Here is a 12,677-nt window from a genome sequence, read left to right on the forward strand (position 1 = left end):
CAGCTGACTGGCCTTCACGGGTAGACTTCTGCGAATGGTTCATCCAACAGTGCGTAAATCCTAATTTCAGTGCAAATGTTCTCTTCACGGATGAGGCTTCATTCCAAAGTGATCAAATTGTAAATTTTCACAATCAACTTGTGTGGGCTGACGAGAATCCGCTCGCAATTGTGCAATCACGTCATCAACTTAGATTTTCCTTGAACGTTTGGGTAGGCATTGTTGGTGATGTCTTGATTGGGCCCCATGTTCTTCCACCTACGCTGAATGGAGCACGTTATCATGATTTCATACGGGATACTCTACCTGTGCTGCAAGAACATGTGCCTTTACAAGTACGACACAACATGTGGTTCATGCACGATGGAGCTCCTGCACATTTCAGTCGAAGTGTTCGTACGCTTCTTAACAACAGATTCGGTGACCGATGGTTTGGTAGAGGCGGACCAATTTCATGGCCTCCACCCTCTCCTCGCCTCAACCCTCTTGACTTTCATTTATGGAGGCATTTGAAAGCTCTTATCTACGCAACTCCGGTACCAAATGTAGAGACTCTTCGTGCTCGTATTGTGGACGGCTGTGATACAATACGCCATTCTCCGGGGCTGCATCAGCGCATCAGGCATTCCATGCGACGGAGGGTGGAAGCATGTATCCTCGCTAACGGAGGACATTTTGAACATTTCCTGTAACAAAGTGTTTGAAGTCACGCTGGTACGTTCTGTTGCTGTGTGTTTCCATTCCATGATTAATGTGATTTGAAGAGAAGTAATAAAATGAGCCCTAACATGGAAACTAAGCGTTTCCGGACACACGTCCATATAACATATTTTCTTTCTTTGTGTGTGAGGAATGTTTCCTGAAAGTTTGGCCGTACCTTTTTGTAACACCCTGTATAAAAACTTGTGTACATAATAAATATTTGGTGAAATTCTATTTAACGTCTAGAAGTGGCGTTCAGGTGGTATGGGCAGCAGTTGGAAATGAACGGATCGGAAACAAACTGAAAATGTCAGGACCAATGGAAGCACTGCTTTAAAATTAGCAGCTCCTCTTACGAAATATGCGCCAACTTGACAAGAAGAAGGGACCGGTTGGTAAGACATGTTCTGAGGCATGAAGGGATCACAAATTTAGCATTCGAGGGCAGCGTGGAGGGTAAAAATCGTAGAGGGAGACCTTTTTGTAACACCCTGTATACAACATGTGAATGGAACGATACGGTAGCTCCTAGCGTATCAGAAGGAGCTTACTAAAAGCATTTCAGATGTGTGTATGTGGTCATGTTTAAGTGGACAGCTCTTGTGGAAACATGCAAACAGTCGAAAGTTTGACATGACGAGGTAGCTTGGCATGAAAGCCCCTCTTGGAGGTGTTTATAGCACATTAACTAATTACAGTTGCCTTGCCTCTCACTTTTTAGCACATTTTTCTGATACTTCTGCAAGACGTTTCATGTACTCCTCTTTAATAGAACTTTCTAATGCCTTCAAAAAGAACAATTTTCCATTAAAAATACTTGCTTCAGTCCCTCAGTTGATGCAACAGTTGAGAGGATTAAGCAAAGAAAATTACATACCCCTCTAAGAACTATCATTTGCCGAAAATCTCATTTCAATATGCCAAACCATTCACGAAATAAAAGGGGTCTTCCGTCTCAGGCAGCTCATCCTGAATAAAAGGGAACTATTTGTCGGGCTAAGAAGGGGTCTTAGTAAGTATCGCAGTCTGTGTACAAAAATGGCGTCTTCTTTCTAATCAGTGCCTGCCTCCATATTTGAGCGGTCAGCACGTTTGCCTCTTATACCATAGCCATAAATTCAATTTTCTCTACTGACAGGGATTTTTCCTTAGTGAGCCTCTTGAAGCCATTTGAATAAGGAACTGACAACGACTGTAATAACGGTGTGCTGCTCCCATGGCCCTCCAAAGTGGTCCTAAATTACCATGGAAGGCAGAGGATAACACAATGGAGTCACGTTGTCCTTTGTGCCAGACTGAGGAGCAGCAGTATTCTGATCAATGTCTTCTCATTCAAGTGAAGGTGTGCAGACTTTAAAACTTAGGTCTAACTGGAGTAACTTTCATATGTTTGTTACAACTAAGCTGGATTCAAATGTCTTCAGTGAAAGCCTGAAGAATAAATAATTTTTATTAAAGGTTTCTTCATTTATGAAGAATAGCTTCAAATCATATTAAAGACATGAATAATTTATTTCTCGTTATCATGGTGCTAGTAATCGTAGAAATTGGGGTCAGGCAGTTGTTTAATAGAAGTCGAGGCAAAAAATTACATTGACTCATTCCCTGTTTCGCACAATTCCTTACCAGCGATTGCTATCACATTTATAGTTGTTAGTATGCTATTGATATCTATTACAGTACATTTACAGAATATTAACAGTTATTACAGGTGTGTGGTTAAAATCTGATATAGCAGTCATTGCTTCAGCGAAACTTTTCTCGGTATACTTGCTACAATTACAAAATTTTTAAAATCCATTTATGCATGATAATGTCGTGTGGTTTTCGTTAGTCATTTCATTTGATAAAAAATATTATCACTTTCAGCCCTTATGAACACTAATGTCAGCCTCTCTTTTCCACTGCGGAATGACATCCTGCTGTAAATGTACGCAATTTATATAATTCCTGGGACATATGTAAAAAACTTGTTCCTTAAGTGTAGACAGGTTTTGGTCTGTTAAGTTTGAGATACGCCATTTTCTCCACTGTCGTGGAGTAGATAATTTGGTCTCCCATTTATCTTGACCAACTACGAAACACGCAGTAGAAATTTGGCCACCGTCGATCTTTCTAAGTCACATTGGTATCACTCACAAAAACATATTAGACATGTCCATAAATCGCTGGTTTTCTCTCAGTATTATTTTATATCTTATTCAATCAGTTATTGACGAAGTATTATACTTAGTAGTAGTTGTAGGGGCTGCATGATAGGTTCACCTTGAGCATCAAGTGTATAAAGTATGTGTTTGTGTTCTGACATGTGCAAAGGAGATGACTGTGGGATACTGTGATAGCAGATGGAAGAGTATGTCAAGTCATAAGAATGGTACAGATTTTTTTCCAGAGCCAAAGCCATCAGCAGGATGTATTTCTCATACTTTGCTAATTGTCAAATCTCATTCAACTGAAATCACAATCGTAAAATTTAATTGTAAGTATAGCAATCAAATATATATGTGACCGATATCACTGGATGATTTCATCTATGCATGGCGTGTAGGGAAAATTATTAATGTTTCCAGCTAACAACAGAGACCATCCCAATGGAGACAGCAGAATAGCGAACTAATACTTACTATGTGTTGGATAGCTTTCATGAACGAGTGGAAATCTGAGAAGATTGAACATGGAGGTGTGTTTGGGGTGGACTGTTATTCCTTCCCATGTACATTGTTTGGTTGATTGCTTCTGTACATTTCATACCTTTATTTAGTAGACAGAAGATCGATTTTGGTGTGTGCATCTAGCATGTGGAAGACAGGTTTGCTGATTCTCTAGACAAGAGGAACACCTTAGTTGACTCGTAAATTGTATGGATGATTTGGAATCTGCTACATCATCAACATTGGCATTAGTGAGTTTTCTCTATTTTTTTTTGAGTTTCCACGTAAATGTGTTCACAGACGTGACACGTTTCTACTTAGTGGTTTACAGCTCGCCCCACCTAGCTTAAGTTTTGCGCTTGTAGAGAAATGATTTCAAGTCTATGTCTTCCGAATTATGCTTCACGAGCGATTGGTAGGATACTGCTGTGTGCTTGATATCGAGAAGTACCGCGAAAATTGTATAATATTATGGCAAACCACGCGAAAATAGATGTGTTCTTCTAATCCTAGAGTCTGGAGATGAGTGTAAAAGAGCAAGCAAGCAAGCGGGTCAAGACCAGAAATAGTAACGCGTTTGTGCCTTGGGGGGACGAGTCCGGATTTGTAGAACAGTTCTGAGAGTGAATTCGGTCCACTGAGGGCATTCTGGTCACCTGCTTGAGGTGGATGACCACTGACCTCATAGGAAAATATCTGTTGCCACGAGTATACCTACAGTGCTCTCTGTCTTCGCGGTATACATATGAATGATGTTAAAGGACTGATTTTGTATGGCGCAGGATACGAATTGTATGTTTACTAGCTCGACATGGTACGCAATGCTATATATTGATGGGTCGGAGATCGGTTTCACGTTCTAATATTTAAGCTCCTGTCCTCGGGGGGAGAGCAGTGTATTAGAATAGGAGTCTTCCCCTATTTGACAATATGTAGGGTGATATATTACTGGCTTGGAGATCGCTTTTGTGCTCTGATATTCAAGTTCTTGTCCTCAGTCGGATAGCAGTGTAATTGAGTGATAGTCTTTCCGTATCTGACGATGTATGGGGTACTTTTCAAGGCTTAATTGTGGGTGCAGCATGGCTATCTATATAAAGTGGTTTTCTCTGGATGAAATTCTCATCTGTAAAAAGAAAAAAAAAGTGGATGGTGCTTCTCTCCGGCGCCATCAGTAATTCGGTGGGTAAATTCGATAACAGCCAATCATAATCCCCCATTCATTCACAAGACAGTCTTTGTGCAGAGATATAGGAGTCTCTACATAGCGGTAAGAACGTTTGTGTGTGTTGAATGCAGGAAGGGTAAGACGTGATAGGTGGGGTGCCATGTTAGGACTATCAAGAGGAATGCATTCGGCGTTATTCCGGACTTTTTTCGTAAAGAAACGTTCTGTTAGGACAAGAATTTACATGCAGACAAGCTGAGACATCATAAAGGCTCCTACAAAAGCGACTGTTAACTATTTCTGGGACACTATACAATTTCGAAGGGGTCGACCTGGGTCTTATTTTACACAGCCATGTGAAGTCAGTAAAACATTGAGAACATTTTAGATCGGGAGTTGTCACGTGGGCGTTTTGCGGCTTGGTGTCAGTCATGCTGGGGTAGGTAAGCATGGCTGGACTCAGCTCATAGTCCGCTTAGGATCGCTAGGGAGTAAGCAACCTGTTCATTTCTGGAGCAGATTTCTATAGTGTGATCTGTGACGTCAGCATCCACAGGCATAGCATCAGCAACGGTAAACACAGGTGTGCTCCCCAGAGGTGTTTCACATATGGGATCAGTGTGAACACATATGGGATCAGTGTGAGTGCAGTGCACCTTGGAGTTCTGTGGCGAGGTGGGCAGGGGTGTGTGCTGCACCTCACGTGACTGGCGGAGAATGTGACGGCGGAAGAGGGGACACTGCGGAATCGGGCCACTGATAGTAGCCCGGTTGCTGCTGCCCTAACCCACTAGTATGGTGGAGGGACGTCAAAGCGATGCTGTGATGACTGCAGCCAGGGTAGGGAAGGGGCTGGGGGCAGCAGCGGCGGCGGCGACTGCGATGGGGGTAGCGAGGGGGCGGCGGCGGAGTTGGACGTCGAGTGGTGGGACGTGTTTTTTATTAGTGATCTTTTGTTTCAACTGTATTCCATCGATTCATCGACCAATAGGATGTTGCGAATTAAAAAAAAATTACCCCCATACATGTGGAAAATATCGATTTCACTAATTTGCATAATTTTTTATATCAATATGGTGTTAGTGGTACATTAATTAAGGGGCGAGCGGTGTGCGTGAGTGGGTGACATGGAACAGAACAGCAAGTTATGTGCAGAACACTGGCTTAATTTGCATAATTTTTATGTAAACTACAGTAAAATAATTTAAGGTAGTGGTTGACAGAGAAGAATGCTACACAAATGGCGTTCAAAAGCATGTACAGTTCATGAAGTGTACCAGAAAATGGTGGGAGGACGTAACTAATTACTTAATTTGGTATCAAAGGCGGTACAGTAGTTTAAGGAAATGGGAGTGGCATGGAAAACCATTTAACAGAACTATATGTTAAGTGCTCTCAAAGGTCCAAACATTAGGTTAAGACACCCAGAGTACAGTGCTGAACATTAGGTTATGCAACATGTTTGATCCATATAATTGCTTCTTACAAGACCCACATGCTTCCAAACAGCAGAGAATGATGAGCAAGAGAAATCCAAGCAAACAAACTGACTTTTTTTTATAAATAAACAGTATATCCTTGAATTTCCTGTTACGAGTTCCTTCCTCTCTCCATCAGCGCAGTGAAGGCTGGGTCCTTTTCTCACCATCCCTATGAAGAGGTGGCAGTCGGATAACTTAGGTTAGAGGAGGTAGCCTAAGTGCCCTTTCTTTCTCACCATTTTCTTAGGTTAGTAGAGATAGCCCAAGTGAACTTTCTTTACCACCAAAATTCAAACTTCGCGCAAATCCCTAGTAAGAGGTGGCAGTCAGATGACTTGGGTTAGTGGAAGTAGCGCAACTGCCCTTTCTTTCCCATCATTTTCTTAGGTTAGTAGAGGTGCGTTGAATTGTCCTTATTGAATTTGAACTTTCCGCCATTTTCTCTGGGAGGGGGTTAGTTGACCTATCTTCCCGCCAAAATGCAAACTTCCCAACAAAATCCGCCATCTTGGACGACATCATCAGATGACGTCACGGCCGTCATCTTGGATGACATCATTGCCGCCATCTTGGATAACGGTACTTTGGGCCAGAAACAGTTTTCCCGATACTCACGAGTATTTCAATGTTAGTTTCGAATTCAGTGGCACCGTATGAACAAAGCTTAGCTCATTTCATTTCAATAAAATTTTGTGAGTAGAAGAGTGTATTCTGTGGAGTTATAGAAAGGAAAATGTGGCAGTCTGGTATAGTAAAATCAACTTTTCTTATTCAAACTGTGGTACAGTAGTCCTTGCTTTGAGTAAACATGCAACTAATTCTAATGGAAACTGTTGCACTAAGGAGGGAAGTATGCTATTGCACAAAGTTTTTTGATAAACATCTGTGTTTGTTTCATTATTTGCCAAAATCAATGTTCCACTCTTAAACTACAACAACCATACAGACTATCATACTATCTCTATAAAAAATATGCCAGTACTGAGGCAAAACCTTTCGTCCAATCTATTTCGGGTCTTTCATCAGTACTTTGAGAGCTCACCCCATAAAACCTTCTATTTTGAGTAGCCTTGTGATAAAACATATCGTGATGGACTCCACTGACTCTCTTGTCATTTATAGGACTTAAGGAAACGCGAGACGCTGCAGTCAGGAGCCCCACCATTCATTTCGAGTGGTGACATTAGTGACGAGCAATTGCCCAAAACTAATAACAGAGCGGAAGAGAGTAAACCGTCTAAAGAGGCACTGTTGACTGCTGGGGAGATGGTAAGTACGGTACATGGAAATTTTTAGCTCTTGATCTGTTTCGCTGATTAATCTTACTATTCATAAAAATATTTTTCAGCGTAATTTTTTGTATCCTCACTCACTTTTTTTTCTCTGTTGCGTCATACATTTGTAATCAGTGATCTCGGGGTATCATCAACGTTGATGTCTGTACCCTCGATGAGTCATTATGTCACTTTCGATAACTGAACTACAACGGAAATCCTCTACAATATTTGAAAATCATGCCTTTCGATAGATTCTAACATTTCAGAGATCATTTCCAACAAGCGTTAATTGACAGTGTTTTTTCTGGCATTTCCTACTCACAGCCGGCCGCGGTGGTCTCGTGGTTCTAGGCGCGCAGTCCGGAACAGTGAGACTGCTACGGTCGCAGGTTCGAATCCTGCCTCGGGCATGGATGTGTGTGATGTGCTTAGGTTAGTTAGGTTTGAGTAGTTCTAAGTTCTAGGGGACTGATGACCACAGCAGTTGAGTCCCATAGTGCTCAGAGCCATTTGAAGCATTTGAACCTGCTCACAAAAATATCGCTGACAGTGAACCTCCGTGTCAAATCTCTCCGACCAAGTGCCCGAACTGTCCAGCCCCATAGTTTTGCCACCTTTTAATATATAAAAGGTGTGCCTATAGTGCGCCAAGAACGCTTAGTATATTTTGTGGAACGACTAGAAGGTCATTTTTCCAGAGGAAGCTCTGTCCAGAACTGCGTAGTTATGACGCTGCGGGGCATCAAAATTAGAATGTGGTGGCGTCAAAGATTCCCCGATTTCGTATTCATACTGATTACGTAACATGTTAGCCGTCGGTGTAAAATGGATACACGGACTAAACCTAACTGCCCTATTCCCCATGAGCTGCACCTTCACTCACTCCTTTGTTCTCATCATAAATGTATGGCTGTGTTGGGTACCAGTGCAATAAAGTTATTAAGCGCATTTCTGACACGTACCTAGGCAAAAGTAACGAAATGACCGTTAGGCTTCTTCGGTACCGCAAAGCTGATTGCAACAGCAGGACTGCACAACGATTATGTGCAGTGGTTTCCCACCGATAAAATACTACTCACCATTCGATGTGCGGCGCAATAGGTAGAAGAGTAAAAGAGACCAATAAGTTGCAACTACAGTACTTTTCACCTGAAATGTTTCTATATTTGGAACGAGTACGCGGAGAAAAGTGTACACCTGTTACATGTTCAGTAGTGCTGTCTGGAATCGAAAAATACATAAAATCCATTATCCATACACATAAAAACCATCTATGTGCATGTATTTTTTATCCTACTGCGCCGGTCGGTGTGGCTGAGCGGTTCTAGGCGCTTCAGTCTGGAACCGCCCGACCACTAGGTCGCAGGGTCGAACCCTGTGTGTGATGACCTTAGGTTACTTAGGTTTAAGTAGTTCTAAGTATTAGGGGACTGATGACCTCAGATGTTAAGTCCCATAGTGCTCAGAGTCATTTGAACCATATTATAGTACAGTGGGGTGTTTCTGATCTGACACATTATAGACATAAGTTGTTTTTTTTCTCAGTTATTTATCAGACGAGTTGGAACGGCAGCATAAGCGTTTCAGTTTGTAATTAATGGTGGGCAGGTGTGATTCCAGACTTCTGGTCGGGAGGGCGGGGAGGAGGGAAGCTGTAGTTTAAAAATATTCTGTCATAGAGACACATTTGATTCAACAAAGGTGTTTCCTTAACTCTTTTGCTGTCTGTCACTTTATAGTGGTGACTGCTGAAATTCATATACTTTTATACTGGTATGCAGCTATCTCTTTACACTGCTCTGTATCACGCTGTATACAGATTAAAACACTGAAAAAATACAGCTCATCCTCAAAAGTATGTAGTCCATTATGGTAAACAACGGCCCTTATAATTATTCACATTAAACTGTTTATGTTACAACAGATAAAAAGTTTATCCTAAAAAATATGAATTTGATTTATTACTTATTCCTGACACTATACTTAATTTCAAGAAGGTTTACAAATTTCTGTAAAATGTACGTAGATTTATGAGTAAACTAACATCCAAAAATGTAATTATTGTTCATTTTTAGAGAGTAATAAATATAATATCTTGAAAGTACATTACAGACTTCTGTATTACATAAATGTCAGCAAGAACATCGTTGTAACTTCTTGAACTACTGCTATTTTCACTGAAATATTCTGTTACTAATATTTTCCAATAGGTGGTATATGTTATCGTATACGTCCTCTACTTGGACTTGGTTGGACTCACTATTAAAAAAAATCGATCACGCTAATTGGGTAAAAAAAAACACAGTGCAAACACTAGCGTAAGGAAAATAATAACACAAAAACAAGTGTTTTGCACTGTAATTCCCACCTATAGTTTTCGAAGAGAGTCTCGGTCTCGATATTCAGTCACAACCATTAACCGAGTGAGGTGGCGCAGTGGTTAGCGCACTGGACTTGCATTCGGTAGGAGGACTGTTCAGTCCTACGCCAAGCCATCCGGCCTTAGGTTGTCCGTGATTTCCTTAAATCGCTCCAGGCACATGCCGGGATGGTTTCTTTGAAAGAGCCCGGCCGTCTTTCTTCCCCTCCTTTCCTAAGCCGATGAGATCGATGACGACGCTGTCTGGTCTCCTCCCCCAAAACAACCCCAACCCAACAACCATTAATTTTTTGAACATATAAAACTTATGAACACTACACGCCCATAACCTGTTCTTTTCCCAGGGCGAGGAACAAGCGGCGGCCGCTCAAAATATTAGAACATTTAAAATACTGATCTGTATACTTTCTAATAGACGTTATGAAGGGGTTTGGATGTTCTGTAAGAAATTAGCGTTTTTAAAATTCAAACTATTGCATAGCAGGCCAGCCATTGATATTGTTGTTGTTGTTGTCGTCTTCAGTCCTGAGACTGGTTTGATGCAGTTCTCCATGCTACTCTATCCTGTGCAAGCTTCTTCATCTCCCAGTAGTTACGGCAACCTACATCCTCCTGAATCTGCTTGGTGTATTCATCTCTTGGTCTCCCTCTACGATTTTTACCCTCCACGCTGCCCTCCAATGCTAAATTTGTAATCCCTTCATGCCTCAGAACATCTCTTACCAACCCGTCATTCTTCTTGTCAAGTTGACGCATATTTCGTAAGAGAAGCTGCTAATTTTAAAGCAGTGCTTCCACTGGTTCTGCCATTTTCAGTTTGTTTCCGATCCGTTCATTGCCAACTGCTGCCCATATTATGATATTTTTTCTTTGTAAGGCACTTCTGCTTAAACAAACGTTAACGAACAACATTTCAGATCGTAAATATAATTTTCATGAACGTATCAATGCCTGAGTTGTATGTACACGAAGGATCTACCACCTGAACGCCACTTCTAGACGTTAAATAGAATTTCACCAAATATTTATTATGTACACAAATGTAATACAAATTACAAAGGGTGTTACAAAAAGGTACGGCCAAACTTTCAGGAAACATTCCTCACACACAAATAAAGAAAAGATGTTATGTGGACATGTGTCCGGAAACGCTTAATTTCCATGTCACAGCTCATTTTAGTTTCGTCAGTATGTGATCAAATTGTAAATTTTCACAATCAAAATGTGTGGGCTGACGAGAATCCGCACGCAATTGTGCAATCACGTCATCAACTTAGATTTTCCTTGAACGTTTTGGTAGGCATTGTTGGTGGTGTCTTGATTGAGCCCCATGTTCTTCCACCTACGCTCAATGGAGCACGTTATCATAATTTTATACGGGATACTCTACCTATGCTGCAAGAACATGTGCCTTTACAACTACGACACAACATGTGGTTCATGCACGATGGAGCTCCTGCACATTTCAGTCGAAATATTCGTTCGCTTCTCAACAACAGATTCGGTGACCGATGGATTGGTAGAGGCGGACCAATTCCATGGCCTCCACGCTCTCCTGACCTCAACCCTCTTGACTTTCATTTATGGGGGCATTTGAAAGCTCTTGTCTATGCAACCCCGGTACCAAATGAAGAGACTCTTCGTGCTCGTATTGTGGACGGCTGTGATACAATACGCCATTCTCCAGGGCTGCATCAGCGCATTAGGGATTTCATACGACGGAGGGTGGATGCATGTATCCTCGCTAACGGAGGACATTTTGAACATTTCCTGTAACAAAGTGTTTGAAGTCACGCTGGTACGTTCTGTTGCTGTGTATTTCCATTGCATGATAAATGTGATTTGAAGAGAAGTAATAAAATGAGCTCTAACATGGAAACTAAGCGTTTCCGGACACACGTCCACATAACATATTTTCTTTCTTTGTGTGCGAGGAATGTTTCCGAAAGTTTGGCCCTACCTTTTTGTAACACCCTGTATAGAACTGTAGCATATTATTTAGTGTGGCAATTCAGAATATTTTTATAATGAAAGCGAAATGTACACGGTCAAAACCGTCACTTTTATTTACAGTTTGCACAAGTGCTCTACAATAAGGAATCGAAGTTTCAGAGAAAAACTACTGAAAGAAAGAACAGTCAACTAACAAAACCTGCAAAATATCATAATTGTACACGCTTTATTCACCTTCCGGTAAGAATCACAAAGGATAACGAAGCACATTCGATGAGCAGAAGAATAAAGGCAAAATTTAAGCGTTCTGACATGGCCGCCGCGTGAGTTTTAGTGTTAGCTTGTCACTCGTGCATCGCTGCCAGCTAAGGCGCCACTTATCATTTAGCTTCCATTATAGGCATTAAGCACAATATAAAAAGTTCGTTTTCAAATGTGATGTTTATTTACAGCAATGGAGTTAACTTGGGCCTGCTGTGATACTGGTAACTCATTTGGTTGCTTACATTAGAAGTAGCTGCAGCTGACCCGAAATCTATGGACTTGTAAATAAAAATGTACAGTGGTATTCGAAAGTAAAAAAATCGTGGTTGAAGCACTTAACACCGTGCTTAGAAGAAGTCGTAATTTGGCACAATACATCAAACATATTTAGGCTGGTGAACGCAATAAACGTTAGATTTCTGCGGTTGGGAGCATTCCACATCTCAAAAACTGTCAACTTTTACCGATATCTATCGAGGTGAACTACAGTAGTGGAAATCAGTATAAAGACAGGGTTCGTACGAAAGTAGTAGTACAATATATGTATCAAACTATATCGAGTGTATTATGTAAGTAGTTGAAATGTATAAGACATATACGATTATGATGAAATTACATAGTTTCTTTCATAACACGAGTAACAGGATAAGGTGCTTGCAATTCCAGAGTAGAATTGGTATACCTATCCTGTTGTGTTATAGCGTTGTCAGTGCTTTATCTAACTTCAGAAATTCCCTTCGACATTGATTTTGTTAGGGTTTGTAGTTGCAATGAAATTGTAAACCACTCTTCTCATACCCC

This window comes from Schistocerca gregaria, chromosome 1, assembly GCF_023897955.1.
Source record: "Schistocerca gregaria isolate iqSchGreg1 chromosome 1, iqSchGreg1.2, whole genome shotgun sequence".
In the NCBI taxonomy this organism is placed as follows: domain Eukaryota; kingdom Metazoa; phylum Arthropoda; class Insecta; order Orthoptera; family Acrididae; genus Schistocerca; species Schistocerca gregaria.